The sequence below is a fragment of the Spermophilus citellus genome (assembly GCF_964194105.1).
Source record: "Spermophilus citellus genome assembly, chromosome: 10".
Taxonomy (NCBI): domain Eukaryota; kingdom Metazoa; phylum Chordata; class Mammalia; order Rodentia; family Sciuridae; genus Spermophilus; species Spermophilus citellus.
The window spans coordinates 137,017,412-137,031,506 of NC_138197.1; the positions used below are offsets into that span (position 1 = coordinate 137,017,412).

Genomic DNA, 14,095 nt, shown 5'->3' on the forward strand with positions numbered 1-14,095 from the left:
GCAAAGGGGAAACACAGGGAACCCCGTCCCCGTTCAGAGGCGACTCCAAGGCACACCTCACCTGTCTCTGTGGGAGCTGAGGTTCACTTGTTAACGTGGGAGACAGTCCTTTCTGAGACCTTCTGGGCCATCCCCAGAGTCTGGAGGACTTCCTGCCTATGGAGGGTGTGTGCTCAGGGACCGAGGAGTCTGTGGGGTGGGAAGAAAGGTGACCTGTTTCCCTGAGCTCAGGGAGGAGAGCTCAGGGAGGAGCCGGGAGAGGGGAGGAGAGAGGAACAGGTCCCTTAAAATCTGAGCTGCAGTGGCAGAGCAGCCAGGGCGGTGCCCGGAGTGTGTGAAGTGTGAGTCCTTTGTCACAGGGCAGTCTGCAAATGTTTTCTCCCAGACTTCACTTCCTTAATGAAGCCATGGAGCATGGAACTGTCAATGTGACAGGTTCAGGCCCGCTCCTTCATGGACCCTGTCTGGGTGTCTGTCCAGGGACTGTCCAGCACAGTCGAGGAGACCCCCTTCCTTTGAGTTCAGGACTCCAGGTCTCAAGGTTTCATTTGGACTCATCTCTGTGATAGGCATGAAGCGAGGGTCTCCACTGTCTCTGACACATGGGACCTGGTCACGTTGTGTCATTGTGGGACAGACAGCCCTTTTCCCCATGGGAATCCTTGGCACTGTCGTGAAGTTAACTGGCCAGTCCAGATGGGCCTACCTGGGCTCCATGGATCTGGACATTGATCACTCACTTTATTACTAGAGTTTTGTAGCAAGTTTTCAAATTCAAAATTGTTAGTCCTCCAACTTCATTCCTTTTTGAACTTGTTTGGCTACTGTGAATCCTTGTACTTTTATATAAATTTTATGATCAGATTGATAATTTTTTCCATACACACACACACAAAGATCCTGTTCACATTTTGATGGGCATGGGGGCGCACGGCCTTCAAACAGTAGTGAGCTTCTGATCCTTGGAAGTCCGATATCCAGAGCTCTTCAGCACCGCACACTGGGAACGCTGTGGGACGTCACTGTGCCAGGCTGTTTTATTAAGCCCATTTGAGGTATATTTTTATTTTTGAGGCTGTTGTGAATAGAATCGTTTTCTCAATTTCGTTTTCAGTTGCTGATGTGTGTCACTCCTCTGGATGTGGCAACCTCCCAAATGGCTCTTCCCCTCTCCCTTCTCCTGCCGTTTGGTCACAAATACAGAAGTGATAACTGGAAAGTATCAGAAAGTCACAGAGAAAAAGAAATGTGAGGAGGACATCCCAAGAACTCTGACTTTTGAACTCCTGGGTTCATCCCTAATCTGTAGGTGTGTGGATCTGAGCCCCCCTTCAAGGTGGTGCACAGGTAGGCTAGCCCGGAACCTACAGCAGAGCCCTGGGAACTGAGCCAACACAGGGACCGTATCCTACAGGAGGTTAAAATGAAACATCAACTTGGAGTCTTATCATATAATCTTCAAATTTCCCAGGACAGAAATAAAAACCACTGGGCAGATGAGGAGGGTGAGAATCCCAGCCACAGATGGCAGCGCTGCAGAGCCTCGCAGGCGTGGTTTGTTCATCAAGGACTCCAGAGAGCTCTTGTAGAGCTGCTTGAACCAGCAACTGCAAACAGTCCTGACATAAATACCGGCTCAGCAAAGAAACAAGATGCATCAGGTAATGGAAAGCTCGGTCCTTGTCCCCGATGCCAATCCATTAATGAGGACATGGATTTGAGAAAAAGGAAAAAGAAGTTTTATTGCTCTTCTAGCAAAGGAGAAGCACAGGGGCTCCTGTCTCAGAGCTGTGATCCTGCCCACTGGGGGTCAGAGGTTGTTGAAGAGGTGATTTAAAGGCCACACTCCAGGTGTCCCATGCTGTTCTCCGTCCAGAGTTGCAATGGGAGACATTCTTAGTGTCATCCTGGTGGTCTGAATTGCTTCATATCAGTGTGGACCTGTGCTCAAACAGATAACTCAGCTTAGAGTGGAAAGAAAGGTGATCCTGTCCTCTACCCTGCCCCAGATTAGTGAGGGGAGAGATCAGGGTGGGGAAGGGAATGAGGAAGAGAAAGAAACTCGTCTGTTCTAGAATCAAGCCACAGTGGCAGGGCAGCAGGACTGTATTCAAAACATGACCTGGGGACGGGGCTGGGGCTCAGCAGGAGAGCGCTCCCTAGCATGTGCCGGGCCCTGGGTTCGACCCTCAGCACTACATAAAAGTAAATAAATAAAATAAAGGTATTATGTCCAACTACAACTAAAAAATATATATATAAAGTGGACCACTCTTGAAAAGGAGAACCAAAGCACAATCTTAGAACTGAAAAATGCAATAACTAAAAGAAAAGAGAACCTCACTGGTCAGATTCAATAGCAGAATGGACAGAAGAGAGGAGAAATTAATCTGAACAATAGAAAAATAATTTAATGAACAGAACTGGCACAATGGTCGCCCTGATACCCCTGTCCCTGGAGCCCTAGGAGTGGCGTGTAAGACTGAAAAAATATATGGTAAAATTCTAGCTGAAAATCTACCGAGCTTAGTGCAAGACATAAACCTGCAGATTCTAGAAGCAGAGAATTTCACTCCAAGGTAGGTTACTTTAGAGCCAAAGTCTGAAAACCAAAGACAATAAGAGAAAACTTAAAAACAAGAATGATGTGTTGCCTACAGAAGAGCAGTGGTCCCCGGGGTGGGACACACTGCAGGAAGGAAGGAGGACAGGGAGAAAGCACTCAGAGAATTCTACCACGCGGCCTGCGCAGTGGTTTCATTAATGAGGCATAAAGTTAGTTAGAAGAGATCGAAATAAAACACACAGACCAGTTACCTTATTTATATTGCTAGGTCCGAGACGGCTCCCCTCTCTGGTTCCCACCTCTAGCCACCCAGCAGGGCAGCGAGGATTACTCAGGGCTAGCAGGAGAGAGAGAGAGTGAACACGCCGGGGAGTAGCCTTTTATTGGGGAACAAGAGATTCAGGGGAGAATTCCATCCAATGAAGGCTGAGGGGGGGCTGCACTCCAAGGTCAGGGTCAGTGATTGGGTCCCCGGGGTCAGTGGTCAGGCACACCCCCACACGGATGGGCTCTCTCATCAGGAAAGGGTCGGGAAAGCTTCGACACAGCCAAAGCGCCTCAGGCCCTTAACGGAGTCACCCAATCACGTGTCAGAATGGCTCCCCACAGAGAATGAACTGTCAGTGCGGAATTTTTGTCCCAGCAAGTGGCCTCGACCTCGACCCGGCCTGAACAGAAATCTACAGCCAGCGCAGCTCACAGCTCGCAGCTCCTGGTGAAAGGGCAACAGGGTCAAGGTGGGGATGACCCCTGCACCCGCAGAGGAAGAGAAAACTGTCCTTGATACTATGTAGGAAATCCCAAGGAGTCTCTTAGAAAACGGAGGAAGCCTGGGGTGTGGGGCGGTATGCACACCTGTAATCCCAGCAGTTGGGAGGCTGAGACACAAGGATCAAAGCCAGCCTCAGCGGGATGTTGGATGGGCACACCACCCGACTTCCTGACGTGCAGCCCAGGCGGAAAGCAACAGCCAATGCCGCCGACCACATGGCCCAGAAAGCAGCCTCTTCATCTCAGAGAATGCAGACCAGTGGTTCAGTGAAGGGCTTCTCTGCCATGCGCAGCAGCAGGTGCCACTCACAGACCCTGCTGGGCTATCTGGGAAGACCTGGGTGAACTGGGGAGGGACACCAGGCCCCTATACACCTCGGTGACCTCCACAGGAGCAGGTGCTAGCTCCACTTCTCCAGAGGTGGGGTCAGGTGACCCTGGGGCATAGAGCTGTCCACACTCTCCCAGTGGGAGCTGCCCTTTGGTTCTCGTTGGCAGAGGCCCAGAGGCCCTGGTCACCCAGGTAATGGTCACACTGGACCTGCACCATCCAGCTCATCGAAGACTCTCTAGGGAAGAGAAAGGAGGGCCTGAACCACCTGAGCTCGAAGTTTACCTGAGCACATGGCTGAGTGTGGACATCTGGGGCCATCTCTCCTCATGAGGGAAGCCTTCCAAGGGCCAGGGCCTAGGGGACATCAACCACTCTTGTCCTGGGAACCTGTGACAAGAGCATGTCCTTAAAGACACTCCCCCCCAGGCAAGCAAAGCAGAGGAAGGGGAAAGGCTTGACCCTTGAGCCCCCTGGCTCTGCCCCCTCCCTTATCCCTGCCCAGGGAGGCTCCCACCCCTCCAAGAGCCCTCAGCCAGGCGCAGGCCCGGCGCCCTCCTAAGCGCAGGCCTAGCGGGTCGCAGGTCGGGGGGCCGCCCCGCAGGTGCTGCCTGTCCTTGCTCCCACCAGTGCCCTCAGTCTAGCACAGATGGGGAAACGGCGACCCTCCCCGCCCAGCCTCGAGGCCAGGCAGAAACCAGGAGGGAGGTGGGCCTGGGGATCGAGCCTGTCCCTGGGGCGCAGGATTTCACGGGAAGGCAGGTGGCGCTCTCGGAACCAAAATGGCTTGGAGGTGGCTCTGGGTTCCGCGGGGCTCACGTCCTTTTGCGTGATCAGGGCTGAGGCCTCTCCCAAGGGCTCGCCGGAGATGCCCTCTGTCGGTCAGTCCTCATTGCCCCACCCCACGCCTGGCCTCTGGTGTCCCGCAGGAGCCAGCTCCCCCACTCCCCTCCCCACAGTACGTCTCTCACACCCCTGGCCAGTCTCCACCTTCCCCATCCCACCTCTGCCCCACGCCCGTCCAGCCCATCTGCACCTGGGGCCGCTTCCCACCCTCCCCGCAGGCCCGCCCGGTCCCACCGCCCGGTTCTCCACCCTGGAAAGCCACGTCTGTCCCCAAGTCTCCTGCTGTCCACCGCAGTCCTTGGTCACGTGACCCCACCCCCCGTCGGCGTGTGTCCTGTCCCTCCTGTTCTTGTGGGACCCAAGAAACCTGTAAGCTCGCTGTGCCGTGCTTGGGCCAGCGACCTGCCGCGGAGCCGTCCAGCCCGTGGGAATGAGGTGGAGGGCTTGGGCCCGGGGTTCCAGGTGGCTCCAGGCCCGAACTCGGCGGGGCCAGGAGTAGTTCCAAGTCGCTTTTAAGCAGAGCGGACCCTAACTGGAAGCTGGGACCCGCCGTCTCCCGGGCGTTCTGCGCTGCAGGAGGCCGACCCCTCCCCGCACCACCCTGAACGCGCGGCCCCTGGGGTGGGCGGGTGGCGGGGGACGCCTGGCGGGCAGGCGTGCGGCTCCGCGGGGACGCCGGTGGCCGCACGCTGGAGGACGCGGGTGGCAGGGCTGGAGGGAGCCGGCGGCGACGCCCCCTCGCCACCGCCTCTCCCGTTCCTCCCCGGCCCTGCGCACGGCCTGGCCTGCCACCACCCGCCGGCGCCGCTGGCCCCGGAGCCACCCGCCGCCGCCCGCGCCGCTCCGGCTGCCAGACCCCAGCCCTGGACGCCCGCCGGGTCTCCGCCTTCGCCCCAGGGAGACTCGCCCTCAGGCTCCCCCTGGCAGGACTCCTGCCCGGGTGCGCCCCGCGCCTGCTGCAGGCCCTGGCCCCTGCTACGGGGCGCAGTCCGCAGGGGGACACGGTCCAGCCACCCTGGAAGGATCTGTTTGCCTGTCCACGCCTCATAACTATCCACGTCTGTCACCCACATGGCGGTCTCTGCCGACTTACCGACCTGTCCATCACCTAGCCTCCTGCCCTCCTGGGCCCGTGCTGCTCCCCCTCCAGGGCTGGCCACGCCGGCCCGCAGTCCATCCTGCGGTCCAGACGGCTCGCACCTCCACCGGGCTGCGGAGGCTTCAGGTCTGCTCCCCTGCTTCTGCCCCTGGCCCTGTTCTCCTGGGAAGCTGGGGTTCCTAGAGGTAAAAGCCCCTCTTTACCGCTCGCCCCCCTCGGTGACCCGCCTCTCCCAGATCCTCGAAGCCGTCGCTGGGCAGGTGGCTCTTCCTGCGAGTTGTAGGGAACAGATCTAAAAAGGAGCCTTCCCTGCTGCCAGCCTGGGGGACCCCCAACACACCCCTTCTCAGAGCATCTCCTGTAGAAACTTTGTAGATCACTTCTTTCTCCTAAGAGGCTGCCATCCGTTTGAAAAGCTGCATCAGCCTCCCCAGGCCGCAGCCCACGAGTGTTTTCCTCCAAGGGTCTGGGAACCCTCTCTCCGTGTGGACATCCGCCTGAGTGCTCCCTGACTCGGTACCTTGGGCTCTCACAGAGAGGCCTTCACACACACACACACACACACACACACACACACACACACACCAGGTAATTCAGGATGGTTTTGCAAGTCCTCTTGAAAAAATGCTCTTCACTGAGGTAGAATTTACTCAGTAAAAACGCTCTGGGTGTGGAATGGGAGGTCTCCATCAGGGACCAGCGCCTCCCTTCCAAGAACTGGGAAGTCTTCCCCAGCAGAAGCTCTGTGACCGCACAAGCTCTGGCCCTGGCCCTGGCCCTGGCCCTGGCCCTGGCCCCAGGTCCCAGCAGCCTCCCCCTCCTTCTGTCCTCTGGAGGGGCTGGGCTGTGTTTCACTCAACAGTGTCCTGAGATTTGCCCAGGAGGCAGCCTGGGTCAGAACTTCCTTCTTAAGGCCAAGTGATATTCCCGGTGCTGCAGCCATCAGGGACACCCAGGTCCACTGTGAGGCCCTGGCCCTGAACCTGAGTTCCTGCCGTCAGTCCCCTGGGTGGACACTAGGAGTGGCCTCACGTGGCACTTCTCCATTTACCTGTCCCCTGGGGCTGTAGCACTCTTGGTTCCAGGAGCAATACAGGAGGGTTCCAAGCTCTCCACATGGTCTCCAACACTGACTACTTTCTGTTTTTTCATTCTTTTACTTGTAGATGGATACATTGATTTTATTTTATTTTATGTGGTGCTGAGGATTGAACCCAGCACCTCCCACGTGCTAGGCAAGTGCTCTGCCACCGAGCCACAACCCAGTCCCTGTCTTTTTTTTTTTTTTAATAAAAGAATAGTCATCCTAATGGGTATGAAGTAGTATCTCACTGTGGTTTTGCTTTCTTCCCCATTTTTAATTGGTGCATTGGAGTGTACATAATGATGGGCTTTATTGTTACATATTTGTGCACACACACAATATACAATATAATTTGGCCCATGTCACTCCTTAGCCCTTGCCCCTCATCCCTGACCCTGTGGTTTTAATTTGCAGGTTCTTACTATCACGATGTTGACATTCTCTGCATGTGATTATTGGAAACTTGTATATTTTCCTTGGAAAATGTTTATTTGAGGCCTTTTTATTTTTTTTCTTTTTTTTAATTGTTGGTTGTTCAAAACATTACATAGTTCTTGATATATCATATTTCACACTTTGATTCAAGTGGGTTATGAACTCCCATTTTTACCCCGTATACAGATTGCAGAATCACATCAGTTACACTTCCTATTTGAGGCCTTTTTAAAAACTTGGTTTGTTTTGTTGTTAATTCGTAGAAATTCTTTTATATTCTGGATACTAGAGCTTATCAGATATATGATGTGCAAATATTTTCTTACATTCTGTCAGTTGACTTTTTGTTCTTTTTTTTTTTTTTTTTTTTTTTTAAAGAGAGAGTGAGAGAGAAGGGGACAGAGAGAGAGAGAGAATTTTTAATATTTATTTTATTTTTTAGTTCTCGGCGGACACAACATCTTTGTTGGTATGTGGTGCTGAGGATCGAACCCGGGCCGCACGCATGCCAGGCGAGCGCGCTACCGCTTGAGCCACATCCCCAGCCCACTTTTTGTTCTTTTGATAGAGTCATTTGATGCACAAAATTTCCAAAATTTTGATGAAATCCAGTTTATTTTTTTCTTTTGCTGCCTGTGCTTTTGATGCCATATTTAAGAAACCATCGTCAGATCTAATCATGAAGATTTCCCCCTATACTTTCTTCCAGGAGTTTTACAGTTTCAGCTCTTAAATCTAATCTTTAACCCATTGAGAGTTCATTTCTGAAAATGACATAGATAAGGATTCAGTTCCATTCTTTTGCTTGTGAATATCCAGGTTTTCCAGAATCATTTGTTGAAAAGACCCTCTTTTACCCATCTGTGTTCCCTTACTCTGCTGGAGGTCAGTCCTGGCTCTCAATTCTGGACTACATGTCTACTCTTTTTAAAAATATATATTTATTTTTTAGTTGTAGCTGGACACAATCCCTTTATTTATTTTTACGTGGTGCTGAGGATGGGACCCAGGGTCTCTCACGAGCAAGACAGGTGCTCTCCTCTGAGCCACAGCCACGGCCCCTACATGTCTATTCTTATGCCTGATTCACACCTTCTATTCCTGTTACTTTGTAGTGCCTTTGGAAATCAGGACGTAAGCTTTCAAAATTGTGGCTGCGCTGGGTTCGATTCTCAGCACCCATATAAATAGAATAAATGTCCATTGACAAGTAAAATAAATAAATAATAAATAAATCACTTTGGCGATCAGGAGCGCTGGGATTGCTTCTTTCTCCTTTATTTTTTTTTTCTTTTTGCTCTCTCTTCTTCTTCGTTTTTTTTTTTAAATTTATTTCTTCTTCTTATTTTTTTTTGTGTGTGTGCTGGATATGAACCCAAGAGCCCATAACCACTGAGCCCCATCCCCAGCCCTATTTTGTATTTTATTTGGAGACAGAGTCTCACTAAGTGCTTAGCACCTTGCTGTTACTGAGGCTGGCTTTGAACTCGTGATTCTCCTGCCTCAGCCTCCCGAGCCACTGGGATGACAGGTGTGTGCCACTGTGCCTGCTGGATTCTTTAGGATTTTCTACACATAAGATCTGACACCTGTGAACAGATTTTGATTTTTCTTCACTAGTGTGAGTGCCTTGCATTTCTTTTTAACTTTTTTTTAACCTAGCTTTACTTTTTACTGGTGCATATTAATTGTTCAGGACAGTGGGTTTCATCATTACATATTTGCACATGCACAGAGCTTGGCCAGTTCCTCCCCTAACCTCTCATGGGCTCCTTCCTCTGGCTCCCACATTTGAGAGAAAGCAGAGGACCTGGTCTTTCTGAGTCTGGCTTATATCTATAGATGCCCTGCGGTTCCATCCATTTTCCTGCAAATGATGTAGTTTTGTTCTTCTTCCTGGCTGAAGACTACTCCATAGTGTACAGATACCACATTCTCTTTATCCATTCTTCTGTTGACAGACAGCTGGGCTGGCTCCCCACAGCTTGGAGACTGGGGTGTGCTGCTGTGAGCATGGCATGCAGGCATCTCTGAAGCTCACAGACCTAGTTCTTTTGGATAAATATGGAGGGGTGGTATGTGTAGCTGGATCTTATGGTGGGGCCAGTTTTAGTCTTTTGAGCACGCCGATTTCCAGAGGGGTTGTGCCAATCTACATTCCTGCCAACAGGGTATTAAGGCCCCCCCCCATCTTCACCAGCATTCATTATTATCGTGCTCTTGACAATCGCCATTGTGACTGGGGTGAGATGAAATCTCAATGGAGTTTTTTTTTGTATGTGGCGGGGGCAGTACCCAGGGTAGAACTCAGGGGCACTCAACCACTGAGCACATCCCCAGCCCTAGTTCATACTTTATTTAGAGACAGGGTCTCACTGGGTTGCTTAGTGCCTTGCTGAGGCTGAGGTTGGCTTTGAACTTGCCATCCTCCTGTCTCAGCCTCCATTGACGTAGAATTAGAGAGGCAGTCTGTATGGATAGGTAAGTTGAGTCAGGTCAGATCAAGTCAGGCCAATTTTGAGGGAGTCCCGGGAGGTTGGAGACTGCCCCCTGAGGGACTGAAATGTTGATCCCTTCAGAGCCCTTCCTCCACCCTTGTCATGAACCTGCCCCTGCGCCAACCTGTGGCTAAGGTACCCGTCCCAGGATTGCCCCTCCCTACAGGGAGCTCTAAGGCTGTTAATTAACGTGTCCCAGGCTCAGCCCACCTGGTTCCCACCTTTGGGCCCTCCTGCGGAGCATCCCTAGTGGAGTGTGTGCGCAGGAAGGAGAGAGATAGGGAAGAGGGCAGGAGAACAAAGGAACCCTAGGACACAAAGGGGCAGAGCACCTCGCTTCTTGGGACATCAGGACACCAGCTATGGCCCCTTCTCCGCCCCGGGAGAAGGCGATGTGACCCCTTTCTAAATAAACCCTGCTTTATATCCTTGCCTCGGCTGTTCCGTAGTGTCAGACTTCAACATGTGGGGGCAGGACTATCACCGGTGACCACGGCATGGCGGTCATTAGTACTTCCTCGGAATGTTCAGCTGGTCACCATCTAGTGGGTGGGCTGCTGGGGTTTTTGGTGGTCGAGCTTTTGAGTTTTTATGTATCGTGGATGTTCATCTCTGTCCCAGGATCATGGTTGGGCACTCGTCAAAGTTCAGGTGACCGTAGCTGGGGGGTTTGTCTCTGGGTCTCCTACTCTATTCCATTTGTCGGATGAGTTTGGAAATACTCCTCCTCTTTCTATTTCATGGAATAATTTGAGGAGCATTGGTTTTGGATCTCGTTTAAGTTCTTGTAAATCTCATCCATGAATCTGCCTGGCCCTGGACTTCTCTTTCTTTGGAAGCTTTTATTACTGTTTCAATCTTGTCACTTGTTATTGGTTTTCTATATCCTCTTGGTTCAATTTTGGTAGTCTGTATGTGTCTGGAAATTTATCCATTTCTTCTAGATTTTCCAATTTATTAGAATATAAATTTTCAAAAATAGAACCTGCTGATCCTCTGGGTTTCACTGGTATCTCTTGTAATACCGCCCCCCGCCCTTTATTAAATTTTTTTAGTTGTAGTTGGACACAAAACCATTATTTTATTTATTTTTATGTGGTGCTGAGGATCAAACCCAGTGCCTTGCACGTGCTAGGTAAGCGCTCCACCACTGAGCCACGACCCCAGCCCATAATAGCCCCTTTGCCATCTCTAATTGTATTAATTTGGGTCTTCTCTGTCTTTTGGTTAGTTTAAAAGTTTCTCAATCTCATTTAGCTTTTCAAAAAACTTCATTGATCATTTGTGTTGTCTGTTCTCAATTTCAGTTTTGACCTTTTCTGTTTTTTTGTTTTTGGTACCAGAGATTGAACCCAGGGGTGCTTAACCACTGAGCCACATCCCCAGCCCATTTTTTATGTTTTATTTACAGACAGGACCTCACAAAGACAAGGCTGGCTTTGAACTTATGATCCTCCTGTCTCAGCCTCCTGAGCCACTGGGATTACAGGTGTGCACCACCACACCCAGCTCAGTTTTGATCTTTATTATTTCTTTGTAATTTTTTAAAAAAATTTTATTTGTTTATTGTATGTGGTGCCAGGGATGGAACCCAATGCCTCATGCATGCTAGCTAGACAAGTGCTCAACCCTGAGCCCCAGCCCTGGCCCCTAAATTTTTTTAAAATATTATTTTTAGTTGTTGATGGACCTCTTTACTTTATGTATTTATTTATATGCAGTGCTGAGAATCAAACCCAGTACCTCACACATAGTAGGTAAGTGCTCTACCACTGAGCCACAACCCCAGCCCTATTATTTCTTTAATTCTACTGGTTTGTGGATTGGTTTGTTCTTGTTTTCTTTTTTTTTTATTTTATTTTTTTTTAGAGAGAGAGAGAGAGAGAGAGAGAGAGAATTTTTAATATTTATTTTTTAGTTCTCGGCGGACACAACATCTTTGTTGGTATGTGGTGCTGAGGATTGAACCCGGGCCGCACGCATGCCAGGCCAGCGCGCTACCGCTTGAGCCACATCCCCAGCCCTGTTCTTGTTTTCTAAGACCTTGAGATGCATCATTAAGTTATCAATTTGAGATTTTTTTTAAATAGTGTAGGAACTCATAGCTAAAAACTTTCCTCTTTCAGAGTTTGATAAGTTGCATAGAATTTTAAGAATTTTAAGATTTTTACCCAATTTCTTTAATAACTTGCTCACTCTTTTTGATAGGCAGAATTAATATTGTCAAAATGACCATTCTACAAAACACTCTATACATATTTAATATGATTCCAATCAAAATCCCAATGACATTCCTCATAGAGATAGAGAAAGGGAAGAGAACAAATGAAATTCATTTGGAAAAATGAGAGACTCAGAATAGCTAAAGCAATCCTTAGCAGAAGAGTGAAGCAGGTGGCATCGCTATACCAGACCTTAAACTACACTACAGAGCAATAGTAATGGAACCTGGCATGTTACTGGTACCGAAATAGACTGGTAGACCAGTGGTACAGAATAGAGGACACAGAGACTAACCCACATAAATACAGTTATCTCATACTAGACAGAGGTGCCAAAAACATACATTGGAGAAAAAATAGCCTCTTCCACAAAGGGTACTGGGAAAATTGGAAATCCATATGTAGCAAAATGAAATTAAATCCCTATCTCTCACCCTGCACAAAGTGGATCAAGGAATTAGACCAGAGACCCTAGCCTAATAGAAGAAAAAGTAGGCTCAAATATTCATCATGCTGGATTAGGCCCCCACTTCCTTAACAAGACCCCTAAAGTATAAGAAATAAACTCAAGAATCAATAAATGGGATGGTTTCAAACTGAAAAGCTTCTTCTCAGCAAAAGAAACAATCAGTGAGGTGAATCGAGAGCCCACAGAATGGGAGAAAATCTTTACCACCTGCACCTCAGATAGAGCATTAATCTCCAGGATATATAAAGAACTCAAAAAACTTAACACTAAAAAAATGAATAACCCAATAAATAAATGGGCCAAGGAACTGAACAGACACTTCTCAGAAGAAGATATGTGATCAATTAACAAATATAGGAAAAAATGTTCAACATCTCTAGCAATTAAAGAAACGCAAATCAAAACTATTTTAAGATTTCATCTCACTCCAGTCTTAGAATGGCAGCTATGAAGAATACAAACAACAATTAGTGTTGGCGAGGATGTGGGGAAAAGGCACACTCATAGATTACTGGTGGGACTGCAAATTGGTGCATATTTTGGAAAGCAGTATGGAGAATCCTTGGAAAACTGGGAATGGAACCACCATTTGATCCAGCTATTCCTCTCCTCGGACTATACCCAAAGGACTTAAAAACAGCCTACTACAGGGACACAGCCACATCCATGTTTATAGCAGCACAGATCACAATAGCTAACCTGTGGAACCAACTCAGATGCCCTTCAGTAGGTGAATGGGTAAAGAAACTGCGGTGTATATACACAGTGGAATATTATTCAGAGTTAAAAGAGGAAAAAAAATCATGGCATTTGCAGGTCAATGGATGGAGCTGGAGAATATCATGCTAAGTGAAGTGAGCCAATCCCCAAAACCAAAGGCTGAAAGTTCTCTCTGATATGTTCATGCCGACCCATAATGGGGCTGGGGGGACATGGGAGGGATGAAGGACCTCTAGATAGGGCAAAGGGGAGGGAGGGGAGGGAGGGGGTATGGGGGTAGGAAAGGTGGTGGAACGAGATGGACATCATTGTATTAAGACACGAATGATGTGACTCTACTTTGGGAATAACCACAGAAATGAAAAGTTGTGCTCCATTTTTGTACTATGAATTGAAATGCATTCTGCTGTCATGTATAACAAAATAGAACAAATAAATAAATAAATTCTAAAAAGTGTATTGTTCAATCTCCATGTGTTTGTATCTTTTCCATAGTTTTTCTTACTGTTGGCTTCTAATTTCATTTCATTATGATCTGCACACTATTCTCTTTTTTTTTGGTACTAGAGGTTGAGCCCAGTTTAGTCAAATCCCCTTTTTATTTTTTATTTGAGAGAGAGTCTCGCTAAGTTGCTTAGGGCCTTGCTCTCCTCGTGCCTCAGCCTCCAGGGTTGCTGGGATCACAGGGTTGTGCCACTGTGCGCAGGCTTTATGATCCGATAAGATGCAGATAATGATCTGTGGTCTGATATATGATCTATTCTGGAGAAAGTTCCCTGAGCTGATGAAAAGAAAGTGTACTCAGCCATCGGAGGAAATATTCTATAGATGCCTATGAGGTGAATGTGACGTAAGTATAGTTTAACTCTGTAGCAACTGTGCTGAGTTTACATCTGGAGGATCTATCAGTGAGAGTGGTTTATTCAAGTCACTCACTATTATTTTATTGGAACCTATGTGAGCCTTTACGTCAAGTAGTGTTTGTTTTATGAAATCGGGTTCAGTGATGTTGAGGGCATATCTATTTATAATCATTATGTCTTGCTGTGGATTG

The 14,095-nt window shown here is 48.7% G+C and overlaps 1 long non-coding RNA gene across 1 annotated transcript; it reads right to left on the minus strand.

Annotated features, from left to right (window-relative positions):
* Window positions 1–2,787: 2,787 nt before the first annotated feature.
* LOC308658494 lies at window positions 2,788–5,308 on the minus strand. Its single transcript, XR_014024183.1, has 3 exons — window positions 4,917–5,308; window positions 3,954–4,058; window positions 2,788–3,278 (listed from the first exon to the last, which is right to left on the minus strand). It is a non-coding gene; the product is annotated as an uncharacterized lncRNA (long non-coding RNA).
* Window positions 5,309–14,095: the final 8,787 nt, after the last annotated feature.